The following is a 26,640-nucleotide window of genomic DNA, read 5'->3' as shown; positions in this document are numbered from 1 at the left end:
CAGAGCTGAGTGGAGGGGCAGGATCCCCTCCCTCCACCTGCTGGCAACACACCTCCTGATGCAGCCAGGAGCCCATTGGCCTTCTTGGCCATGAGGGCACACTGCTGACTCATGGATAACTTGATGTCAACCAGGACTCCCAGATCCCTCTCCGCAGAGCTGCTCTTTAGCAAATAAACTCCTAATCTCTACTAATGCCTGTGGTTATTCCTCCCCAGGTGCAGACCCTGCACTTGTCCTTGTTGAACCTCATGATCATCTGGTCTGATCCCGCAGCTCAAATCAGGTTGCCCAGGACCATGTCCAGTCAGATTTTGACTATCTCCAAGGGTGGGAACTCCATAAACTCTATGGGCAACCTCTTACAACATTTGATCATCCTCTAAGAAAAAAAGTATTTCTTTGCATAAGTTCCCGTATTTCTTTTTTTTTTTGACATTGCCTCTTGCCCTTTTACTGAGTATTACTAGCATATTACTGGCATCTAGATACAAATTTCCTGATTAAAACAGTCATTTCTGAGTTGATTTGGCTAGTACATGATAGCACAGATCGCATTCCACAAAAATAAAAGATATGAGAGCACTGTTAGAACTGCTGAGGTAATTTTCTGTAGCCATAAGTTTGATCTCTGTGCTAGAACTTCGAAACATGAAAAACTACTTCTTCCAAAAATCATTTCTGATCTTTAGATCACAACCATTATGTTGCTTCATTTAAAGGGGCAAAATCAAACCTACACTACTTCTTAACATCAGAAGAAATAGTTCCATCTACTGGCACAGATTTTCATAGCATTAGGTTCTCTTGGAGATCTTACACTCAGCTGCCTGCCCAGCCAAGGCTTCTTAGCTTGCCAGAGGTGATGGTAACAACTCGAGGTGCTGTACCCGCATGTTTATTACCTATTCATTCAGTTTCTGGTTGCTTAGGATCCAAACAACATTTTCAGCATTAGACTGAAATTTCCATTTCCTTTGTGTTACTCCAGCCTGAAGCATTCTCATTTCCCATGGCTGAAAATAGATGTGACACTGCACTGTTTTCCTGATCAGTGATACTGATTTGGTCACATTTGTCACAGTTTCAGTCGCTTAAGGATAAATCCCAATATAGTGTATTTGCAATGAATTAAAAAATTTAGAATTTAAAATGCTAGAAGACTTAAAATCTAGTTAGCTCAGTAAATGCAAAAATTTTGTATGGAAAATAACATGCATTTTTCATCTCTGGATACTGGAATATATCATTTTATTCTAAATCTTCATCATAAATGTTAGGTCACTATTAAGATCTAACCAGCCTACAAAGCTTAATAATAAAGTTGTACCATGTTAGTAGTAATCCTGGATGCTATAGTAAAGATTTTCTATTCTTATGCATGCAGAAATATGCATAAAAATATGCATGGGTTGAATAAAACCTAATCTGCTATACAGGAACCAGTCTTGTAATTTTATACCAGTTTCTAGTATACGGCAACTAAAATGCCTTAATATATCACTTGTATTTTTATTATTTCAAGAACACCAAAGAAGAATTTTAAAATATAAAACTTATTATCACGGATTATGTTACAAATATTAATTTAAGAAAGGATCCCTACTGAAACTATAGGCTTGTAATTGCAAGAGCATTCGTGAATGGATTGTCTACAGCACCTGGAATGTATGTCTATAGATGCTGCATACGTTAATCTTACTTTAACAGTCTTTGTGCTTTTTATATTAAGACTTATGCTTCTACAACTTGTTATTAACCATTAGTAAGAATCCATGTCCTTCTAGCAGACTGTTTGATATCCTCATTATTAAACCATGTATCTGTCAAGTGGCATAATGTGACTGTATCAGTTAGCAGTATACTACAAGATGTCTTCATACAGATTATGAAGTTACATCTAAGGTAAGCATACGCAAGAATGGTTACTTTTGTACAGCCTATTTTTCCAAATCTTAAAAAATACATATATAGATTGAGAGTAATTATGGGTTACTTTTTTTTGTGTTTCCACAGTGATCTAAAGCAGTGGAAGCTTCACAGGTTTTAATGTGTAACAGGAGAGGTGGATAAAAAGGAGACCTGTAGTATGGGTCACAGAATTCTCTGCAGGCTATGTTCTTAAAAGCCAGTGCAGAATAGGCTTTTCATGCCTTTAGTATATTTTATAGATTTTTTTTTTAAGGCTAAGCTCATAGCATGATAAGACATGATGTCTGATGCTGACCAACTCCAGACTTTATCCAGGCAAAATTAGAAAAGTAAAAAATTAGTGAAGTTTATAGATATAGCAAAATGAGTTCAGATATACATACCCTTACATGTTATACTTCTTATGTCACTACTCAAATAGCATGAAGATATGGTAGCAAGGTCTTGTCTCTGAGCTGTCTACCTACAGGACATATAGCCATACCGCCCCCTCTTTACCACTAGTAATTCTTGCATAAACTAAAGAAAATTTAGTTTGTGCTTGCCCTGCACAACATAATTATTTCTGGAATGTAAAAGGTGCACAACCTTTCCTTGTGTACCTTTCCTTTAATTGCACTACATTAAAGCCTCAAGAAACTTACCACACCTTCTGGCAATAAAATATTCCTCAAAAATGTACCTTTCATTCTAAAATTTATATCCAGTCATAGCAGTCCTGTATGTGTGTGTTCTGCATTATTAATATCCTGGTATATTAAGGTGTGCATGCAAAGCTTGTGTTTGAACATATAAATATATATGGATGGATACATACAGCTAGAATCATATGGATGTGAATAATTTTGACTAAAATACAGTCCAGAAAAATTTTAATGATGGTCAAAGGAAAATTTAAAGCCAAGAAATTATCAGTCTGCTCAAATATGCTGTCATTATAAGAAGTCTTTCCTTATTATATTTCCTATCTACTAATCAATTGTCCAAAAATGAGAAGTCAATGAAAATTGGCTTGTGATTTGATTATGAGGATATGCACCTGTGAATAATTTATTATGAGGCAATGTAAAAATGAAGCTTAAAAAATACATAATTTCATGACCTGAAGTGCATATTAGAACATTTTGATTCTGACAGAATATTGGAAAACACCTTCAGAAACTCATTGCTAGTAGCAAAAAAATTAAGTACAGTATTATCTGTTTTCTCTGATACTTCTTAAAACCAAAAATTCTTCAACAATTATACTATGCCGATAAATTTGTGCTATTTGATACTTCATGTTCCAATGCTGAATACAACTCTGTCCTCATATGAATAGTGCAATAGTTTGTACTATAAAAGAATAAATTTGATAAGATACCAACTATCATTGCTACAGTATTAATATATATAGTAGTACAGTAATAAAAAAGGTAATAGAATGAATAAATCAATGGAACAAATATTACTTGATTATGTCATTACTGTAAAATTTCTGTAGTGTTTTGGTGACTTAATTCCTACTTGCTTAGTTATTTCTCTGCAGTAATTGGAATTTAAGTGTACAGTGAGGGGATTCTCCTGAGTTTACTTAGAGGGATTTGTGTGCAGAGCCACATACTGTAGTTTTCATTAAAGGGATAATGACAAAAATCATATGTTATCTTGAGTTTTAAATTTTATACATAATAGAGTGGTGACAAATCCCATTACACACGCAACATCTGCCCTTGGTTCCTTAATCAAAATCTCCCATATCATTTTCTTCCTGTAAATCTTCAAAACACCACGGCTTGTGACTGTTCTGGAGAGAAAAGCATTTCCTCAAGCAGCCAGATAATCTGGGGCCCCTCCATAATCAATTAATTGCCAAATGTCTCCTCCTTTGTTGTATCCTTCCTTATTCAAGAAGCCATGTCAGAGCTTCTCCAGAGAAAACAGGCCCAGCTCACTCAGCCTCTCTTCGTACAAGAGATGTTCCATTCCCTTAATCATCCTGGTTGCTCTTCTCTGGACCCTCTCGAGAATCTTCATGTCCCTCTTATATTGGAGAGCCCAGAACTGCACACTCCAGGTGCAGCCTCACCAGAGCTGAGTAGAGGGACAGAATCACCTCCCTTGACCTGCTGGCAACACTCCTCCTGATGCAGGCCAGGATCCCATTGGCCTTCTTGGCCACGAGGGCACACTGCTGACTCGTGGATAACTTAGTGTCAACCAGGACTCCCAGGTCCCTCTCCGTGGAGCTGCTCTCCAGCAGGTCGACCCCTAATCTGTACTGATGCCTGTGGTTATTCCTCCCCGGGTGCAGGACCCTGCACTTGTCCTTGTTGAACCTCATGAGGTTCCTCTCTGCCCAGCTATCCAGCCTGTCCAGGTCCCTCTGGATGGCAGCACAGCCCTCCGGAGTGTCGGCCACTCCACCCAGCTTGGTGTCATCTGCAAATGTTTTCAGGATGCACTCCGTGCCCTCGTCCAGGTCATTGATGAACAAATTGAAGAGCACTGGGCCCAGCACTGACCCCTGGGGGACACCACTGGCCACAAGCTTCCAACTATACTCAGCCAGTATGTCTTACTTCATGAGACATTTTAACTGCCTCATAATGCAGGGATACAAATATATGTGATTTAATATATATATATATTCTGGAATAGTCATGCTATCTTAATCTAACTAGTTTGAATAATAATAGAAATGAAGGCATGGCTTTTAAATGTGCTAACAGATGGTATATAGGCTGTCCAGAGAATATGATATATACTAAATAAAATAATAATATAAAATATCTCCATGTGCTAGCAGTGCTAGCATTTAAAATAATCACATACTTGCTCTACTGAGATCATACACTGCAAACTGTACTAGCACTGAAGTACTGAATAATGTTGCAGTATGAGTTAGATAAGAATAACAGTAGCAGTGACTTTCTTAAATTGTCTTCGTATAAATGCAGACAATGCCTCTAACAAAATACTTATTTCAGGTTTAATATATACATAAATATGCAAATGTATAACTATTTGATTTTAAATGGACTTATCATCATCACTTATCTTCTATTCTGTTTGGGCTCCTACTCTGAATCTGAAGTGCTTTACAAACACTGTTTCTTATAAAAGTATCCTTAAATTAAGCTCCGTGTTTTCATATTTCATAACTGTCTTAATTTTTTTTCTAGATGTACTCTAACAACAGAGCATAATGTGATCCAAAAGCTCAAACATCAATCTGTTACTCTATTCTTCTCTACAAGACATAATTCATCAGTTCAAGCTGGCTTTAACTTCCAATTACATGCATTATTATATGTATAAATTATGTGTAATATCACAATATCTTAGTCATATAGCGTACAGGGGTTTCTTGATGAAATAGTAAAGCATGAAATAATAAAGCATGTCAAGAACGGCTATGTCAAACATATGTTGCAAAGTAGATATGATCTATATTTAATGCTCTATTATAAAACAGCATGATGAAATGTTATAAACTATTATAGTCCATACATGAAATTCTAAAAATACTTCAGTTATACCAAAATAAATTCTAATTTTTTCTTTAAATTTACCTTTGAATAATACAAATGAAATAATTTAAATAGCATTTGGCTTTTTCTTCCCATTCTATTCACAGTATTAGTTTATCAACATTTTTGTTAATTATAATTTATAATAGAATTTTATATATTCTGTAACTCATTAAAATTTTAGGTTTACTTTTGGGTTCCATACTGGTGGTTTCAGAATTCCTCAGCTTGAGTTTCTTTGTCTTAAAAGAAACAGAAAACACTTTTTAAGAAAAAATATATACTGAATTAGAAGACAGAGATTGCTTTATACTTGGTCTGGTACTGTAAAAATGATACAAGTGTACACTGATATCCATGTAGACTCTTACATTAAAAAATTCTCATTTATAAAATTTACAGTTAAAACAATCAGGGAAGAAGGGTTCTCAGTCAACCTCATGAATGTTATTTAAAAGAAAAGGATATTTGTTATTTAAAAGAATGTTACTTAAAAGAAAAGATCTATATTGGCAAATTTCATCATAAAATACCTACATGATGTAGGTATTCGGTTTTAATGTAATTTATGACTTTTGTCCTAATTTATGACATTTATTTTCTGGTATATCTTTGCCTCCTCTCCATTCCCTGACTGGTAGAAATGAAAAGGATGGGAGAAGTTCTTCTGCTATGAAAATAAGTAATCACAAAGGATTTATAATTAATCACAATCACAAATTTTAGGTGGATGAACTATGTTCTTAAAATGCTGTGGTTGTTCTAATTTCATACAACTATAAGATTAAGGATATAATCACAAAAATCCCATTTCAATGAATATCTGAAAAAGAAAAAAAACACAATTTTGTTCAGGAGAACTGAAACACTACAATCAATGAAGAGATCTAAAATACCAAATACAACCTTTCTCAGCAGAAGGTAACTTTCTCTGAACTAAGTAAGCCCACAGCAGCAAGTTGTCCAGAATACACCTGCACCTCAGGTTCTCTGCCCTGCTGCTTTGCCTTGTTCAAGAGCGCTGCAAAGGGGACTGGATACAATCAAGGTCCTCAAGGGTTTTTCTTGACAAACCGTACAGCTGTGGGTGGCAGCACAACCTTACACTTAATTTTTTTCCCTTCTGAAAGGCACTGAGAAGAACCATCCATGAATCTTCTTTACGTGAGCACTAATTTTCCATAATTGATCCTTGAAAATCATTGGAAAAAATTCTTTTCTCAATTAATGTTCACTGATTCAGAATAACAGGAATCACTGATATGACACAAGTGGATCCATGAGTCTGAAGCACAAGACAGTTCATAAACCTTGTTTTTAGCACTGTTTTAACTGTGTATGTCCAGAGGCAACTTTAGTGTACTGATACTATCGATGGAGTATCTAGGCTTCAAAAGTATTATGGAATAAAACTTTAGTATGATATATAGATTAAAAAGAACAATTCAGTCTTTAATATGTGGACTAAGTAATGCAACAATGAATCCATGGTGACCATTTAAAATGAATTTCAAGAAAAAGAACAGTTTATTTGCTTCATAAAAACCTGTGAAGCATTCAGATTGAATAACGTAAGCAGAATGCAACAATATAAATCTTCTTAATTTACAACCAGGGCTTCATTATGCATATTTTATAGCACTCTGCAGAACTTTAATTTACAGTTTTTTGGATCTTTACCAACCCCAAAAGAAGTACTAAACATGCCTGTTGGAACATTTAACCAAAGTAAGTCACTGGAGATTTCCTTAATGAGTGCAGAATTATCATTTATTTGCATTCCTAGTAGATTTAAAGCAGTAAGGCCTATTAACAAGATAATGGTAAATGCTTTTTGAATGTTAGTCTTCAGCAAACTATTCACTAAAATGAATAACTCAACCTACAAATTTCAAAGTATGTAACTAAATTGAGCCAGCATTTGCTCAACTCATTTAGATAGGTAATTTGACTCAAAATGGCCACTTACTGAACAATGTGCAGTTGATCAGACTCAAGCAAATAACTCCAGTAAAAGCTCTAAAATATGTCTTTAGTCTTTGCTGACCTTCACCATTAATTTCCCTAAATAGTCAGCATTATATACAAAATGAAATAACTCCTTACCACTACAACTGCTCTATAGAACTAAGAATATTTTGGCCTTTTGGTGAAGGTATAATCAGGGAATTTAACAGTTCTTTTACAAACCTACCCTGTCAAGAAATTTGGCAGGCTAAGTGCGATTCCACTTTTACAGAATCAAAATGCTCAGTCTTCATTTCAATTCTAAAAGCTATAGTGATTTTTAAGGGCTTGGGGCAAGGCAAATGTTGAATTAAGAACAGAAGCTGGTATCAGTTTATGGGAAACACTTATTTCTATAAGAAGATGTAGTTCTAACGTCCATCTTAGGGAAATAACGATCTGCCGGAGCATGTGAGCATGGGATTGACTAGTTTTTCTTAGGTCACAGAGCTACAACACTGATTTCCATTATGATTTATAAAATACATTTCCCACAGTGAAAAGCAGTTTCTAAGAAAACTACCAAAATTAGAGTGAATTAGACAGCATTAAGCTCTGTATGAAATTTGGCAGGTCTCTGAACCTTACCAGAAAAAACATGCACTTTACTAGAATAAATTTTGTTTTTCCTCTACAAAATATAACTTCTTCAATTAAAACAGCACATGAATCATTTGGGCCTCACAATGTAAACACACAAGATAATTCAGGAAATCAGAAAGAGGTAGGAATTTCATCTTCATTTTTCAATAGGCCTGCAATGCAGCCAACAAAGACCTGACAGAATCCCTGATTAACAAAGTCATCAGCAGCTAATTTAGAAAGCATTTCTTGATCTTGTTTTATCCCACAACACTACAGCTTTCTCTCCCCTGAGTTCATGAGGTGGGACAAATTGACAAAATTTTATATTCGACATCAGGTGCAAGCTCTGGTATCCTAGGCCAGACTTGTACCTCCTTTCCTATTTACAGATCAAAGATGCCTTTAAATGCAAGGCAAGGAATGATAGATTTCCATATTCTAGTTTCACATGCAGCTGGAACTAAAACAGCATCTGGAAGTCAAATTGCAAAATACACCACAAAGTGAAGTTGTCGTTCAGGGTATAACACGGGTATAACAAAGCAATATGCCAGACACCAAGGCATATTTTTTAATTATTTAAAAACAAACAAACAAACAAAAAGTTTTGTTAAATTCCAAGAAGGGAACTTTTTGAAAATAACATGTGTGATGCTACATCATTTATATACTCAAGCAGCTGAAAATGATCAAAGTTGATGCAAAAAAAATCTCTTGCTAATTTAAGGATATTTGGCACACTGCAGTTGAAACATTAAGAATACATTTTAGCTTCAGCTTAATGTAACCCCTTTCCTTTCCTTTCCTTTCCTTTCCTTTCCTTTCCTTTCCTTTCCTTTCCTTTCCTTTCCTTTCCTTTCCTTTCCTTTCCTTTCCTTTCCTTTNTCCTTTCCTTTCCTTTCCTTTCCTTTCCTTTCCTTTCCTTTCCTTTCCTTTCCTTTCCTTTCCTTTCCTTTCCTTTCCTTTCCTTTCCTTTCCTTGATGAATCATGCCCACATGCAAAGGATCACATCTTTGTTTTCTCTTCCATAGGACAAATGATCATTTTTTTCTATCCAACAATTTCAATTTGACTTGTTTAAGACAGTTAGGTCAAACCTCTGGAAACCAGAAGATGCGCATTTAAATTAACTTATAGAAAAAGACAGAAGCAATTCCTAATATTCTGAGTACTTCATCCACTCAGCTACTTAATTAAAGGTGACTTCCTTCTCTTCTGATAGCTATATGAAATTCTAGTTCAAATCCTTCCTCTTATCCTGCTGCTCCAATTATTTTTTCCATATACCAAACGTTGTGAAGTTAGTTCAAATTCAGAAAAAGTTGAGAGATAACATAATTTTGTTGTCTATTTAATAAAACTTACATTCTACTTGATTGCCAAGCAATAATCCTTCAAGATAAAACTGCAGCTCTTGCAAAATGGTGCAGATGAACTTGGATACCATACTCTTAGGATCTTATAATATGACACATTCTGCAGGAGCATGCTGTGAAACTATGTCATGTAAAGGTTATAATTTGCATAAACATATAGATAGCTTTAAAAAAAAAAAACAGGCATTAACAACAGGATCAGATGCATTAGATTCTGAACATTTGTAATTTCTTTTTAGATTATTGCTATCTGTAAACAGTGGGGAATTTATTAAATATTTATACACTGTATAATGAATGACTTCTAAAACTGATGATTACTGTTTTATTTCTCAATAACACTATTAACATCTCCAAAGACAAATGCTAAACATGATCATATACCTCTATGTCTTCTGGGTTATATCAAACAGGATTTTTGTTCCGAATGCTTTTCTTTTGAATAAATAAAGCTTCAGGTTACATTATTACAGCGACTACATATTAATGAAAAGAATAAGTCAACGCTACCATGTACCAAAGTTGGGGAAATTTACACAGCTTTCACATTTACTTTCCCTGTCACAGGACGGGGCCTGGTGAATGCAGTTTAAATGTAAGCAAGGACATGAATAGGAAAAAATAGAAGCCTTCAAAAGGTAAAAAAAACCTATATGTTTGCCAATTTAAGTCCATGACTGTAAGGGCAATGGGCAGTATTTTAGAAATGTGATCAAGTGAAATAACAGAAAAAATGATGCTGACAGGATAAAGTAGCCTTGTGTATTATAAACTGTTCTATTCACTTCAGCAATGAGTTAACTTCAAATTGTTATCCCAAAGGTATTCATTTGTCATTAAAAAAAAAAAAAAAGCCAAATTAATTGGTAACTAGTGCTTTTTTTATGAGTGATATGACATAAATTTTCCTCTTTTTAAGGATTCTGGCTCAAGAAATATGAGTATGTAATCTAGCTGACCTCGTATCTGGGGAAATTGGTAGACTGATGCAAAAGGAGACATTTTAAACTTAAAAACAAGAAAAATAATAACTGTAGACTGTGCCACTAGAGCTTATAATACACAAGATTCGTAACTAAAGGTAAGTCTAGAAAAAAATCAGGTAGAAATATTTAGGAGGCAAAATTTAAAAGAATATAGTGTTATCAGCATATTTGGCAACATGTATGGGGAAGATCTTTCTTAAGACATTTGTTATAAACATGAGTTTATATGTATACATATACATTTGTATGTATTAGCTGCCTCTTCCGTGAAATTTCTAGTTCTTTCTTATTTGTGACGGTAGCAGCAGTGAGTTAACAAACATTTCTGCCCTGTATCCATGCGTAGGACATTTTTCAGTTTCATACTAAATTTACGTTAGCTCACTGGTTTATACTCCCCTACAAAGCAATTACTGATTTTTCTGCTTGCTAGGTACACTTTTGGAAGCTAAGGCCTTTCAGTATAATCAGGGGTTTAGGTGACAAGCACCTTTGTATAACGTACTCAATTCTTTTGTAACATGTACCTTTAGGCTTATCTTATGCTGTCAGAGACTGCAGCAGGCAGTAAGTTTTAGTAACCATTAAAAATAAGAATGCTGCTGCTTTCTTTTAATCTGGCATTTTATTACAAGCAAAAATTCTATCGATATATGAGTCCCAAGCCCCATACAGCTATCAAATAAATCCATGCTATCAATAACTCTTACACTATTTCTGCTAGACAGATCCAAACCCATACACTAGTAGGTCCCTGAATTAACATTAATAAATACTGCTGCTTACCAAACTCAGTTTCTAGGCAAAGTTTTAATTACTCACCATGAATCACATAACACTGCAGTGCTACTACACTTAAGGGCTTTGTTAAAATCACTGAAGACAGTGTAATATGAAAACCTCAGTAATGCTGCCAGTTATTTGGACTTTTCAATAATACTTTTACTCAAATGAAAGAGTTGTCATTAGATGCAGAAGGATCCATCTACATAGTGTGTCTCTTGCCATAACAGCTACCATGCCCTTCAGGTGAATTCAGGTCTATGCAGAAGGCAAGCACAAAACATAAATTACTAACTCCATATTCTGAAGTTGTAGGTGAAACATGAGGGAAGCATCATCTTTCAAATAAGGATGCATTACACAATAAAGAGGTTCTTGAGCTCATTATTTTGCTCAAGAACTACAGGTATAATGATCCTGGAAGAGAATTTCTTTTTCTTTAGTTTTGAAAAATATAGTGTAATGTGAAACTAACTTTCAAAAGTTTCAACTTTTCTGGAATTCTACATTTTGTGTAAGTAGTAATGGCATATTGGAGCTTGTTTTTTTAACTCTACCCATAGACACAGTCATAATTCAAGACACTTAGGTATGGCTGGTAGAATTTTTCTCTCATATACAGCTGTTTTAGAAATACATTCAGGTTCAGGAAATTTCTAGTAAAATGATAAAGCTATTCTTTCCAGAAGGCAATATGATTTTTTTTCAATTAAATATTTTTCAAGTGCAGAAAAAGATTATTTTTATTATTTATTATTATATACAGATAATTATTTATTATTATATACAGATATATATACAGATATAAACATATCTCCATCCTAATCATATATACATGTAACATTAAAAAAAGTTAGAAAGATAGGCATCTTATTTTGCCATTGTATGAAGTAGCTTTACTTTCTTGAATTCTCCTTAAAAAAAAACTTAAATGTGACTTAAATGTGACTTAAATAAATGTTCATATTTTGACAAGTTATTAACATGCTAGTCTTCTGTATCAGTTACAAGCACATTAGCTTAGTTAGCACATTTAACCTCTGCAGCATATAGATGGAGCAGTCTGCACCAATACATATGGTTGTCCACAATACAGAAAGATAAAAAGGTGCAATACAATGCAAGAGGTAGAAGATTCATCAGCACTAGGAGACAATATGCAACTGAATCCATTATTTTTGTGACTCAAAATTTACTCGCACAAATTCTATTTAATAATGTGCATGTAGGACAAAAAAGAAAGAAATATAGTTTAGGACATCATATTAAAAATTGTGCTATAAGATTCTTGCTATAGTATCTTGAAATCTTGAAATTGGTAGGAAGCAATATACTTTCTTGGAAAGCTGTCTATTGCCTGAAATTAGACCCTAACAGAATGATTGCAAGCTATAATACTAATTTAAGAAACAAGACTGGACCTAGGAATACTTTAGCTTGCAACATACACAGCTCTGCTCTTTTGTATAAATTATCAACTAAAAATAAATGTATGTACATCCTCAGACGCTGTTGTAGATTTTTTTTTTGTGAGTAGGGGAGAGAGGACAATCCTTACAGCATTCTTCAGCTGTTATTTATGGTAATTATAAAAGCCTACAGTATTATGGACTATATAAGCAAGTTTTATTTCCCTCTACGACAAGCACAGCTTGCTAAGGAAATTACAGCCTTAAGCAAGTAAGACTGTAAATTCCATGAGCAGTAAAGACCATAAATGTATTGCTTCTGCATGCTAAAATGATATTTGGAAATTCTGTACTGATGGCTAAATAAAATCTTTTGAACATGAAGAAACTTAACTAACAGTTTATATTTTAAGATAATTTGGAAAGAAATTATGAGGAGTAAGTACATTTAAGAAAAAGGAATTTGAATTTTCTTGTCTTTTACACAAAATTCTCATCATTATATGAGATATTACATATAAGTCTATTTAAAAAAGATGTACATAGACCTCTGTTCACACTAATCATGGAAACAAAATTACAAGCAGCTGCCTTCAGAGACTCTCCAATTACTCATTCATAGGCTAATTTGCTGTCTAATTAGCCAGCTCAGGTTAGGATACAAAACTTCTACACGGTGCTGCACTCCAAGCCACAGGCTTGTGGGGCAAACTATGCTAGCTTACTGCAGCTCCATGTAAATGCAGTTATCATTTTTCTAGACCAGATCTGGTTTGGTGCTATAGCAACCTAGCCCTGAGGCAAACACTATCCCCATTTTACTGGGAATAACAGTGTAATGTTTCACAGTTCATAATTGTAGTCTTTCTTAGATTTTTTTGTTTGTACTTCATTATTACATTCTTCTTTCCCAAGAACTAGTCCTGTTATCTCTGGAAAATTTTATAATCTTTGTTGGAATAGTCAAACAAACAAACAAACAAACAAAAGATCTTTATTTCTATGGCCTGCTTTAACAATTGTGTAGTGGACAAAAAAAAATGTCACTAGAGGTTATAAATGATAAAAATAAATTTTAATTCTTGTTAATGAGGTACTACTGATACACAACATAGCAGCATTCTCTTTCACCATCACTCTTTCTAGAGTCTTTTTTGTCAGGTGAATTTTTACAAGGTGAGTCTCAGATGGGTCCTCAGATATATTAAAAAGGATTTATAAAATCTTTGTTCTTATAAAACTAAATACTTATCCCATTCACATTTCATACTTTGCAAGTATTCTTGCTCTGAAGCAACACTAGCCGTGCTCCCTCTTGATAATCACAGCAAAATGAATTTCTTTGCAGTAGGACTGAGAAGCTTTATTGATTTGTTAGAACAAAGCTCAGTTATTATCCAGATTTTTCAGTTAAACTTTCTAAAAAGGATAAAATATTTCTGACTTCTGAAATTACTGATATTAGCATAGTAAATTGCTGTTCATTCATGCTACTGCTATGGCTATAATATCTTTTCTCATGTTTCTCTGTTGTCTTTTAGTATATATGCTTGTGGGCTCTGAAAATATTAAGAAATGAAGACTATTTCAGGATTCAGAGGATGCTGAGCTTCCTTTTCTGAATTAGTGTTTCTGTTTACCCTCAAAAACCCCACATCTGTCAGCTTTCCACTTCTAATACTTTCTGTCTTCTCATTAAAATCTATTATTAATTTAAATATTCTTTAAGATGCTTACACATGAGTTAAAACTGCATGAGCTATGTGAATGCAGAACTGAATCCCTCAGTGCAATAAAGATGGGGCACTCAACTATGGAAGATCTGCTAAAGACAGCCCTGTACAGTGAAACTCAGGACCTTACTGCCACAGAAAGCTATAGAGAGAGTATCAGTAAGTTCAGAAAGAAGAAAATTCCTATGGAAAAGGTAATTTCATACTGTTTTATACATCTTACCATCTCCTCATCCCATATGTAGACAGTAGTCACCCCATTTTGCATGCCTCCAAACACAGCTTTATTCATCCTGAGAAGTGGTCTTAATTTACAATGATGTCATCTACAATGATGTAGAAAGCATCCTTACATTCTAGGTCATATTAGAGAAGGTTTTCCCACTGCAATAGATTAATTTATCTTATACTGTGCCAAAGGCAATCTACTGAGATTACGTAGCCTGCAAAAGGGGTCAGCTAAGGAATTGGATGTCTACCCTATGCATGGAGGAGTAATTTTCCAGACCCTATTTGCATAAGAAAAGGTAAAATTCTCTATCCTAAGTAAAATTCATGGAGAAAGAGGCACCTGAAAATTTTCACCAGAATGTAGGGAATGGGTCTAGGATCCCAAGATAGACCCCTGTTGTACTCCATTTGTTACCAGCTTCCAACCCATTTTATTTTTACCCATGTAGCTGTGCACCCCATCATACTGTTTGATATAAAAAAAAAATATTGTGGAAGACAGTGCTGAAAGACTGTCAGCAGCAAGAGGAAGACAAGGGAAAATGTTAGTGCACTGCTGAATGGGTAGGGGGCCTTGGTGACAGAGGATGCCAAGAAGGCAGAGGTACTAAATGCCTTCTTTGCCTCTGTCTTTACTGCTAAGGCCACTCCCCATGAAGTGCGGGGCTCAGGTGGAAGAGATATAAATGGGCAAGAGGATGACCTTCTGCGGGTTGAGAAGGATTGGGTTAGGGATCACTTAGACAAACTGGCCATTCAAAAATGTATGGGCCAAGATGGGATGCATCCAAGAGTGTTGAGGGAATTGGCGGAGGTTATTGCTCAGTCTCTCTCCATCATCCCCGAGAAGTCCTGGAGAGCAGGGGAGGTGCCGGAAGACTGGGAGCGAACCAACATCACTCCAGTCTTCAAAAAGGGCAAGAGGGAGGAGTCGGACAACTACAGGCCAGTCAGCCTCACTTCCATCCCTGGAAAGGTGATGGTGCAGCTCATCCTAGAGAACATCTCCAGGCATATGAAGGAGAAGAAGGTGTTGAGGAGCAGTCAGCATGGATTCACCAAGGGGAAGTCATGTCTGACAAACCTTATAGCCTTCTATGATGGGATGACTGGCCAGCTGGATGAGGGCAGAGCCGTGGATGTTGTCTACCTTGACTTAAGCAAGGCTTTTGACACCGTCTCCCATGATATCCTCATACAGAAGCTCCAGGAGAGTGGACTAGGTGAGTGCACGGTGAGGTGGATTGAGAACTGGCTGGACGGCAGAGCTCAGAGGGTGGTGATAAATGGGGCCGAGTCCAGTTGGAGGCCTGTGGCCAGTGGTGTCCCCCAGGGGTGAGTACTGGGCCTGATGCTGTTCAATTTGTTCATCAATGTCCAGGAGCTGGGCACTGAGTGTACCCCGAGCAAGTTTGCGGACGACACCAAGCTGGGTGGACTGGCCCACACTCCAGAAGGCTGTGCTGCCATCCAGAGGGACCTGGACAGGCTGGATAGCTGGGCAGAGAGGAACCTCATGAGGTTCAACAAGAACAAGTGCAGGGTCCTGCACCCGGGGAGGAATAACCACAGGCATCAGTACAGATTAGGGGTCGACCTGCTGGAGAGCACCTCCACGGAGAGGGACCTGGGAGTCCTGGTTGACACTAAGTTATCCACGAGTCAGCAGTGTGCCCTCGTGGCCAAGAAGGCCAATGGGATCCTGGCCTGCATCAGGAGGAGTGTTGCCAGCAGGTCAAGGGAGGTGATTCTGTCCCTCTACTCAGCTCTGGTGAGGCCGTACCTGGAGTACTGTGTGCAGTTCTGGGCTCCCCAGTATAAGAGTGATGTGGAGCTCCTAGAGAAGGTCCGGCGGAGAGCAAGTAAGATGATTAAGGGACTGGAATATCTCTTGTATGAGGAGAGACTGAGCAAGGGGAAATGGGTACAAGTTGAAACACAGGAAGTTCCATCTCCAGGTGAGGAAGAACTTCTTTACTGTGAGGGTGACAGAGCACTGGAACAGGGAGGTTGTGGAGTGTCCTTCTCTGGAGGTCTTCAAAACCCGCCTGGATGCCACCCTGTGCCACATGCTCTAGGTGTGCCTGCTTGAGCAGGAAGGTTGGACTAGATGATCTCCAGAGGCCCCTTCCAACCTTGAATATTCTGTGATTCTGTGACATCCACTGCTCTCCCAGCATCTACATATTCATCATTTCATTACAGAAAGTAATCATGTTGGTCAGGCATGATTTGCCCTTGGTAAAATCATGCTGACTGTTCCAAATCACTTTCTTCTCCTTCATATATCTACAAATGTGTTCCAGTAGGACTCACTCCATGATTTTCCCAGCTGTTCTGAGCTAAACCAGGACATCTGGTCATTTCAGCCTAATTCCACTTCCACATTAAACTCATGGTGCACGTCATAATGAAGTGACACCACACTCACTTTCAGACACTAACATCTGTCCCAGTAATGAAATGGGGATGGTTGCAAAAAGTTGGAGTGAAACTGTTTAACTAAAGATACTTTTGTAAAGAACATGCTATTATTTGTAAGCAATTCCAGTTCCTGGGAAGGGTGGATGAACACTGGGGAGAAGGTATAGAACAATGCACTGCTAATGTTTTCTAAAATGTGAAATGTCATCTGCAGCTTTTTCAGACCCATAGATAGAGACTCGCTACTCTCTATCTATGATCATTTGCCTAAAGTGTGTGTCTACCGTAAGTGTTCAAATCAGACAAATAAGCATATAGTTAGGGAGTTCCAAGGGCCTGCTCAGGCCCAGCCCTGGGCATTGGCCACCCTGGTAGGCCCAGCCCCGAGGCCAGATCCTGGAGCAGGGGTTCCTTGAGCTGTCATACATATAAAATATATTGACAGCATCTTCTTGACTCTTGCCTTTAGAGTGAGTGAGCATTTTATAAAAAAGGGAATTTTTGACAACTGCTCAGCTGCTATGTATCTGAACCATTCTTGAAGCTCAGTCTCAACTTCCTCTGCTTGAACTCCAGAGATAGAATCGAATTATGCTTATATGCTTTGTGACATTGTGATGAAGTGCAGGTGTTGTAGTCATCTACACTCCTCAGTGCTTGTGCTGTAAGTGCTTAGGGACAAGATTAAACAGGAATGGTGTTGAAAGGCTTATGGTTGGACTTGATGTTCTTGAAGATCTTTTCCAACCCTAATGATTCTATGATTCTGTGATTCTATGATTTATGCATTTTGCAGACAGAAATTCAAGTTGTGCATATCAACAAGAAGTACTGCAATATTATTTTAGAACTAGTCATATACAGGTTGCAGTGTCTCAAAGCTCGCTTAAAGCAGCTACATCAACTTGCATTGTCCCATTCCCCATATCCTCTTTCTTCTACTACAATGATCATAATAAGGAAAGGTGAGGTGGGAGTCCTTTACACCTATCAGTTTTGCAAGTTTATCTGTACTACAGTTCAATATTGTTTCCTTTCCAGACAGTACTTCTAAATCTAAGCAAATTTTTTTACCCTATTGTGAAAGACTTTTATGTTTTAACCCACAGATCAGTGCAGTCACTAAATCAGTAGCAAGTCACAAGTACCATGGCATGCAGTTTCCCCCCTGCTATATTTGAAACAGCAGTATAATGATTTGGTAGTTCAGGTGTATAGCTTTTAACTGCAAATTATTTGAAGCTTTTCCCAACTTATTTTCCATTAATTAAAACGTACATAAAGGAACCCCAGGAAAAGCCCACTGAAGCAGACATATGCTATGATGTTAATATGAAAAATATGGTTGATGTTGATTTGTGTTTCTTCACACCGTTCTGTTTTTTTTTAGTAGCACAGCACAGCTTTATCAAACTACATTGTCAGAAGCACAATATGCAAACTGTCAAACTGTCATTTTTTGATGGATAAATCCAGAACTGAGCAGGAAGGCCTTAGGGGAAGAACGGGGGAGGAAAGTTTTAAATAGAAAAGACATTTGAAATGGAAAATTATTAGTATTTGAGAAGGCCATTCTTTTACATAACTTTTAAAAGTAAAAATTATTTCAATTCAGAAATTGCTAGTGGACACTCCATATTCTATGGTATAAAGGTCTCTTCTGAAATAGTCCTCCAAATTTGCCTATCATTTTGAAAGAGAAATTTTGTGAAGCCACAATATAACCATTCTTGTGTTATTGCAATGATACTTAAAACAAAAAAAAAATACTTTTAATCCCAATTTTGTAGCTGAACTTTATATTAATTTAGAGTGAAGGTATAGATGCTCACTGGCTCTGAAAAGGAGACTCTAATTGACCTGTGTCTGGATATGCTTTATTATTAACTTGCGCTAATCCCATAGCAAGTGTTCCTGATTGTTTCTCTTGAATTCTCACACATGAAATGTGTATTACAACTTGCATCCAAACCTCAAACTTCAATGAGGAACATAATGCAATTAATAAAGTTATAATTGGACTGTAATTTTTCATAATGGTAGGATAATTCAGAGACAAAACCAAACAATCTAAATCTGATATAAATGTGTGCACTGGAGATTCATTCCATCCTAGTTTAGCATATATCTGAAAGCCACACCCAAGTAGTTATCTGCTCTATATTTTAACAGCTCAGCTGAGGAGTTTGGAGAGTACTTATGAGAGTACTTTGAAGGAGTACACCTCTGCTGCTTTCTTTTACTATAACCTTCAAATGAGATCAATAATTATGATTCTAGCTCTGTCTATCAAATAGATAGTATATATAAAAGGTGATAGTGGAGTAAATATTCTTACTGATTCATGATAAAGGAGAGGAGATGTGAATTATATTTTTTTTGCTTTTTGCAAACACGTTTGCAAAAACTTGTTAAGAGTAAAAGAATTATTTCCTCTGATTTGAACCAGCATAATTCTCCCCAAATTTTTTCCTCCGAACTACAGTGAATAGTTCAAATAGCCCTGTTCTTGTCTATCATACATGCACAACCCTCATTTTTTTCAAGTAGTTACTCAATTATAAATGAAAATATGATTTCACCCATTTAGAAAATATAAACGTTTCAAACTCTGAACAGTTTTTAATGCTTAGTGCTGCATTTTTAACAATTAAGCTGGGTTCCAAAGACTTGTTTTAATCATCATGATCATTATGTACAGTAATATTATTGTGTGCTAGAGAGGTGATATTTCTCTGAAAAGCACAGGCAGACTACCATATTTATCTCCTTTACAAAACACATAAAAACTGCAGAGATAGAGTTTTAAGGCTGGAATTCTCTGCTTCAAGCTAATGATTAACTCCAGGAAATTATGACTCTGTGGCCCAAATTAAACTGTCACTATATTTTCCTACACATTTTCTTCTCTCTATATCAAATACTTTCACAGTTTCTGTTTCATGCAAGTATTTTTTTTCCATGTAGTTTTACAAGCAGTAATAAATGACTGTGTTACACATTGGAAAGGAAAAACAGAACTCGATGTACATCCTGGTGTTCTCCAAGAGTCCGAGAGTATGCCCAAGAGTGTTCATAGTCAGGAGCTGATGAAAAAAGGAGAATAAAGTCTTCCTACTTTGTGATCAAAAACAAAAGTGTTTAAATGCCATTAAACTCAATTACAAAGCCCAGTGAAATTCAGTCAGTGCTCTAGAACTATAGAGCTTTTACTGAGATGCTTTTAATTAGTTTTCCTGGAATTACAATAGACCCAGGATAAGAGCACCAGAACAGTTCGTAAAAACCACAATTCTAGGTAATACTTTGAAATAGCAAAGTGGTTGAAAGTGATTTTGAAAAGATAAACATTTTTTCTTACATTCACACTGAGTCAAAGAAAATGAGGATAGCTGCAGTGGGATTCTTCATGTCTCAGTAACTTTAGAACCTGAAATATTATAAAAATGGTACATGTGCATGCATATAAAATACATTAATGAATGCTATTATTACTTATATTTATAATTAAGAATATGTTTACATTTATAATTTTAGTTTGTAGTTTAGCTTAATCTTAGCATTAGATTAAGTAACTAGCAAGTGTTTTAAAAAAATGAAGATTTAGATAAGAGAATTCTGACATTTTTTACTTCAGTATACGAAAGAGCTTTCTATGAAACTAAAATGACTAAACGTGAAGTTCCTACATATTTGAAGTCATATAAGAAAACTTGTGATAAGAAAGAAATTAAAGATAATCATTTAACTTCAAACTTTTTTAGAATGTACATTCGCAAAGTGACAGAAGTAAAGCAATATAATCAAATTTTGCCTATTTTCCTTCTTTTGAACAGAGCACTGAGACTAGTATGGTTAGCTACATAAATCCTAAACTAATCTGTCTGGAATGGTCTGCATCACTTGTATGAACCTGCAGTTCATTGCTGAATTGCTGATCGCTGAATGCCAGTGATTTTGTTAAGTTTGCCCAATTCTTCCTATTCTGACACTTTATTTTCATTTGTTCCTAATTCTATCAAGATTTAATGGTTTAGGTTCAAACATTTCATGCTCATGGTATTTATAATTCTTCTATCATTTATTTATTTTAATTTACAGCAAAATAATGTCTATTTCTGAAAGTATAGCAAGGAGAATTATATTCTAATGCTTGGTGACAGTTCATCTAAAAGCCTCCAATACAATTAGAAAGTTGCCATATGGGTCCTGAACTTGGACTGCCTTGGACATGTTGTAGACGTTTTTCTGGTTACCCACTTTTCCTTGGCTTTTAATAAATTCCCTTATCAAAGCTGAAGGTATTTGCACATCTTGCAGAATTCTTCAGCACCAAATCTATCCCAGGGGTATTTCTGAATTAATTTTAATAGATTTTTGCACTGGAGAAATCATTCTACATTTCTGCACTCACCATCAAATGACAATGTTGCATAGAGCTTTTTTTTAATATTCTCTCCAGGTATAACCCTGCGGCTGCTAAGGCTTCTTGCTCTACAACTGTTCCTGCCAGGGAAAAGGTGTTGCTATAGCCGCAGGCTAATAGTAACTGCCAAGCCTGATTTGATGCCATTTAGTCTACGTCTACACAGATTCAAAAGAATCTGTCTTTTTGTCTCCCCTTCACATCTCTGGGGCTAATCACTTTTACTCATCACTACAAAAATGTGTTTTCTTGCCTGACAGAATAAAGATACAGAAATTTCCTGCTCCAATTTAGAAGTTCTCAGCTAAGCATGATGCTAGTGAAGATTTTCAAATTTGTAATTCACAAAGAAAAACACAGTAATATAATGAGCTTAAAACTGTCTAATTAATTCCTAATTAATGTAAGAATGAAACTGAGTGATATGTTTGAAACACCATATAGTTTTTAAAGCTCATAGAAAGGGAAGAGATCAAGCTAATGTATGTTACTTTCAAAACTTCATGAAATATTTAATCTTAATTCATTCTGCAGTTTAGAATAATTTGACCACTGACTGAGGAAAGCGGTATCATATCCATTAGCACTAAGCCATCCCACAACAAACATACTGAAGCCTTGCATGACATATTGTCCTGCACATTTGCTTTTTCTCTCAGTTCTAACCTAAACCCCATGTTTTTTATCCCTTATGCTGAAACTAAGTAGAAATAGGTATTAACCTTTCTGTCAGGTCTGTTTAATAACTCAGTGCAAATTACTGATTTTTTCAGTCACTGGCTCTTGTACAGGCTGCCCTTAAGTCCTTTCCTATCATGTTTTTTTCCTGCTGTAGCAATGTTTACTGCATACTCTTTCCTTCTGTTAAGAAAGCTGTTCTTCTTTCCTCAGGACAACTAACATCAGCTATCATGATGCGCAAAACAGTCAAGAGAAATAGTCTTAGCTTTCTGGAAGGTAAGATCACTAAGGTCAAGGCTGTACTACCACCTAGGCTGAAGCTAAGAAAGTTCACTTTTCTTCAAGAACTTCTCTTCAGTGTGAGGATTTTTTTGATTGGTTTATTTACTCTTCCTCCCTCTGGGTATTTTTTTGTTTGTTTGTTTCTTTGTTTATGGGGGTTTTTTTTTTTCATCTCTAAACTGTTCATGCATCATATTATGCTTAGAATAAATTTACAGCTTTTTCACCAATCAAGGAATCAACTGAAAAATTGTAAAGCTGTGATTCAGGCCACCTGTGGCTTGGTATGAAGGCTCACAGCCCACAACATTGCTGTTGCCAGCGTTTGTAGACTATGCCAGAGGATGAAAGTAATTATTTGTTCATATATTGATTTTCTTAATCTTCTATTATTTTATACCTATATTCAATTTTCATTAAGTAACTCCTTTCAAAAGATTGGCTTTGATTTGAAAGCCTTGTGAAAATACGTCTACATATCTGTTAAAGGAACACTCCTAAACCAAGGAGAGATTCAAACTAAATTGAGATTGAAGGTGCTGATAAAATTACCATTCCTCTCCTGCTTTATATGTAATAAAAAATATTACATAGAATTTTACATGTTAGAGTTAATGTGGATTTCTCTGATGCAATTAGGATAATTATAATTTTTTTACATTTAAGAAGTTTCATCCATGATGACAAGGTATCTGATTCGGATATGGACCATGGTACCATGTTATCCAAGCAATCATTTGGGTACAGACTTATGCAGAAAGATTTCTTTGACACAGTAAGCAGACTATCAGTCATGATGCAGCAGTCCTGTTTCTGCTGTTAGTCCTTACTTCTAGAGAGCCAGTTTCAAAATCTTTGCAACATGCTCCATTTGGCATTTCAGCTCCAGAACTACCCTGCACAGGACAGACTTAGGAGTTTCTGAGTATATAGAATAGATGGGCTTTAAATAAGTGTTATTTGACACCTAGGATAACAGGCTGAAAAATTAGCTTCCATGTTTGAAAGAATCACATTCCCTGAGAAACTTAGAATGACCCTAGGATTGCATGCATGCATGGCTTTTTTTGTTGCTTAAATATGTGCATGTGTATGGGGGTGTATATATATGTATATATACACACACACACACACATATATGTATGTATGTATTCTTTTTGATCAAATAAAACACAAAATGTGGCCTTTAAATTTTTCAGTTGATTCACTGCTTGATATATAGGTAAGAGAGGGAAAAGCAAAATTTTTGTATCAAAATTGCCTCAAAATAATTTTGAAATGAAAGATCACAGATGTGAAAGGGTAGAGAGGTCCACTGCATGCACTTTGAAAGAAGCTAAAGATGCAAAACAGTTACTTCACTACTAAATAAAAGCATTTTAATGAGCATTATATCTTTCCTTATGTAGGAAGGATGTTAATTTTTTTTAGTACTTAGAGTAAACTATTTATTTAAATATCACTAATAAAAATCAAACTTATTCTAAGTATTCTCAGAAAGAGATTCAGTTTCAAAGATCCTAAGATGTTAATCAAAGAACTGAAGGAACAAGAAATGGAAGAATAAGATGAATTATAAACTGTTGATGTGACAGATAAATAAAAAATGGGCACTAGAAATACAAGCAATCCTTTTTGTGCTGGTGCTTTATATATACTAATTAAAATTGTTACAAAATATTAAAATATGCAGGTAAAAATAAGGTTAATGTAATTCAGAGAATAAAGAAAGAGTGTATAGATGGGCTACCACAATTAGGGGAAAAATCTAAATTCTAAACCAGTAGAATGATTCCAATATTGTTCTCTTCTACTCTCTAGAAGAATTGAGTGGAGAAGATGTATATGCACAAAGTAGCCTTGTAAATATGTGAATATGAGTACTGGGTAAAAGAAAATAGGCTGAATTCATAGACAAAGATTGAATAACTACTACTATTTTCTAGCTAATTTGTTTCACAAATCCATCTTATTATTATCTAAAATTTCTTAGGCACTAGCAATAAAAATATTTAGAAATTCTAATTTCGGTTCTTATATTTAGGTTCTGTTTGTTTCTTGACCAAAGGATATTTCACTTATGCTGCCAAATACTTACTTTAAAAGTGCAGCTGATGGTAGGTGCTATAGAAGACATAGATAGAAAGAATAATTAAATCATAATAACATCACATCATCATCTCATTGACGTCTGTGAGCTTATGAATGTTGATAAATGAAACACCTTAAATATGATTTAAGTTTCACAGAGTAAAAGATAAAAACAGTAGAAGCATTTAAAATAGCTGATGATTCAGATGTGGTGACATAAAATCATCAGTAAGAGTCCGAATTAATAACAACGACACTGAAGTTCATGGCAGAAGATCATATACCTTGCTGCATACATTAAAGGAAAAATGACAGCTAGCTTTACAAAATAGATTACAAAATAAAACTAGGTGTGGACATAGTTTTAGAAGAGCTCAGGATAGAAAATGAATATTTATAAATTGTTCTTTTCTCAGATTTTTCTCTTCATTACAATGAAATAAATGTACAAATGTAAGGAAAAATATAGAAGTTATATTGAAATAGACATTTTTCATTTTTCTTAACATTCATAACATTGATTGTGCCATTGACTTCCTCAAGGCAAAGTAATCTTTCAAGCTAATTGAAACTTTTAAAACACATTTTCTACTTTGGATAAATTTGGCTGGGTCTTTTTTTTTTTTTTTTTTTTTTTTTTTTTTGAGGGGTGATAAAACAAGCCACAGGATACTGATTTTTGTTTTCTAGTTGTGAGAATTAGGTTTAAAGGATTTGGCAAGTTTGATTTTTATTTATTTTTTTCTTGAAGGAAGAGGTATTTTTCCTCTTTGAGATGTAAACAAAAATTGTACGATTATATAAATCATAGGAACTATTGAATGAATTATGGTTATTCCTGCATGATATTAACATTACATTTTATAAACATTCAATATATTATCATGTATGTTACAGTAAAATCGTCAACCACCCTTTGATGATATAAAATTCTATTAGTATCTGCCTGTTATTTAAGGCCTCTCTCCCTCCCTCTCTACCTTCCTTTCATTAGAACACTGATAGAGTGAAGAATTTAAATTTGCACACACAAAAAATAATGCCAAATATGATTCATGTTCATCAACATAAAAGCCAGATGTGTAAGGAGTACTAAGGCAGAAGTATATGTACCATAAAACTATAAAAGGACTCTTCAAACAAGATTCTTATAAAAGACTACCATTTGTTTTAGAAATGATGGCATGCACTTCTGCAACTTACCTTTTTTACCAAGCCTGAAATGCTAACTTATTTTTCTTTTCTTTTCAGAGACAAGAGAGAAGATTGAAAACAGGGGAGTTGAAGCAGAATATATATAAATTCATAACTCCGAGAAGTTGAATATCAATTGTCTACATATTAAGATTTTTTGTTGTTAAAACAATACACAACAAATTTCTGGTATCAAAAGGTTATAAACATTTTTAGATTTGACTTGGGATAACCATAATGAATACTTACTCAGAGTTACAAGTCTGAAAGGCAATTCCCATTCAAAGACAAAGTCATTGTGAACTTAGAACATTTGAGAACAGATATTCTAAATTATAGATTAGTAGTAGAATAGAAAATATATCATTTTTCCTTATATCCAGATGGGCTCACTTCTGTAATTATTCATATCCACTGGCTTTCATCCTTCCAGCATGCACCTCTGTGAAGAGCCTGGCTCCAATTTCTTGGTGACTTCCCCTGTAAGTGCTGAAGGGCTGCTCTTAGATCCCTGCCAAAGCCATCTCTTCTCCAAACTGAACAAGCCCAGTTCCCTCAGCTTCTCCACACACAGCAAGTGCTGCAGATGCACAGTCAGCTTGTTTGCCCTACAGTGAACTGCCATCAATGTTTTTCTGCTATCAGGGAGCCAAACCAGGAGGCCGTGTCACAAGTGCTGAGGAGAGGGGCATCATCATTACCCACATCCCGTTGGCCTTCCTTGCAGCCAGGGCACACTGCTGGCTCATGCACAGCTTGCCATCCACTAACATCCTCAGGGCTTCCTCAGCTAAGCTGCTCTCCAGTCAATCAGTTGGTGTCATTGCAAAAGGATCTTCCTTCCCATGATCAGGACTTGAGTCTTGTCCTAGCTGAGCTCTATATGGTCACTAGTATCCCATTTTTCCAGCTTAAGTCTTTCTAGATGCCTGCCCTATCCTCAAGCATATCAGCTGGTACCCCCCACTCATCAATGTCATGTGCAAT

The 26,640-nt window shown here is 35.6% G+C and overlaps 1 long non-coding RNA gene across 1 annotated transcript; it reads right to left on the bottom strand.

The window, feature by feature from the left end:
* Positions 1–19,902: 19,902 nt before the first annotated feature.
* On the bottom strand, positions 19,903–25,974 carry LOC112945756. Its single transcript, XR_003249082.1, has 3 exons — positions 25,903–25,974; positions 20,341–20,409; positions 19,903–20,065 (listed from the first exon to the last, which is right to left on the bottom strand). It is a non-coding gene; the product is annotated as an uncharacterized LOC112945756 (long non-coding RNA).
* Between the last annotated feature and the right edge of the window lie 666 nt (positions 25,975–26,640).

This window comes from Nothoprocta perdicaria, unplaced genomic scaffold (genome assembly GCF_003342845.1).
Source record: "Nothoprocta perdicaria isolate Ctin4 unplaced genomic scaffold, notPer1 scaffold_2, whole genome shotgun sequence".
Taxonomy (NCBI): Eukaryota; Metazoa; Chordata; class Aves; order Tinamiformes; family Tinamidae; genus Nothoprocta; species Nothoprocta perdicaria.
The sequence above is the reverse complement of the archived record's forward strand: the minus strand, read 5'-3'. Positions and strand labels throughout refer to the sequence as shown.